We start from the raw sequence: 459 nt of genomic DNA on the forward strand, positions 1-459 counted from the left end.
AAATATATATCCCTCAGTTTTTAGTTATAGTCTATATGTGCGTTTACCTAGAATATCAACCACAAAAGTTATTAGAAATACTTTTCAACACACATTTGGCTCATTGTCAAACTGTCCTAGTTACAAACAATAGTTAAATCGTTAAAGCTTGACTTTCAGTAGTTTCTTGTATAGTTATTAAATATATATTCCCCAGTTTTTAGTTATAGTCTATATATGTATTTAACTGGAAAATCAATCACAAAAAGTATTTCTTAGAAACCGGGCGTTCTCTAATTGAAGTAGGAACATGCACAAAACGTTCAGAAAATTCAAAAGCTTCTAAATTTCTAGATTACACTAAATACATAAATTACTTTCTAATTGAAAAGTCACGAAAAGCGAAGCGGACGTCAGTACAAAATATTGCATAGGATAAACTAGTATAGATTACGAAAGCGATAGAAATTAAGAAAGCGC

General features: G+C 29.8%; 1 long non-coding RNA gene across 1 annotated transcript in view; it reads right to left on the reverse strand.

Moving 5' to 3' along the window:
* Positions 1–448, reverse strand: part of LOC128251464 (uncharacterized) — a 902-nt gene extending 454 nt beyond the window's left edge. The window contains exon 1 of the long non-coding RNA XR_008267135.1: positions 48–448. This is a non-coding gene — a long non-coding RNA (uncharacterized LOC128251464). The remainder of the gene's footprint in view (positions 1–47) is intronic.
* Positions 449–459: the final 11 nt, after the last annotated feature.

The sequence above is a fragment of the Octopus bimaculoides genome, unplaced genomic scaffold, assembly GCF_001194135.2.
Source record: "Octopus bimaculoides isolate UCB-OBI-ISO-001 unplaced genomic scaffold, ASM119413v2 Scaffold_148918, whole genome shotgun sequence".
Classification (NCBI taxonomy): Eukaryota; Metazoa; Mollusca; class Cephalopoda; order Octopoda; family Octopodidae; genus Octopus; species Octopus bimaculoides.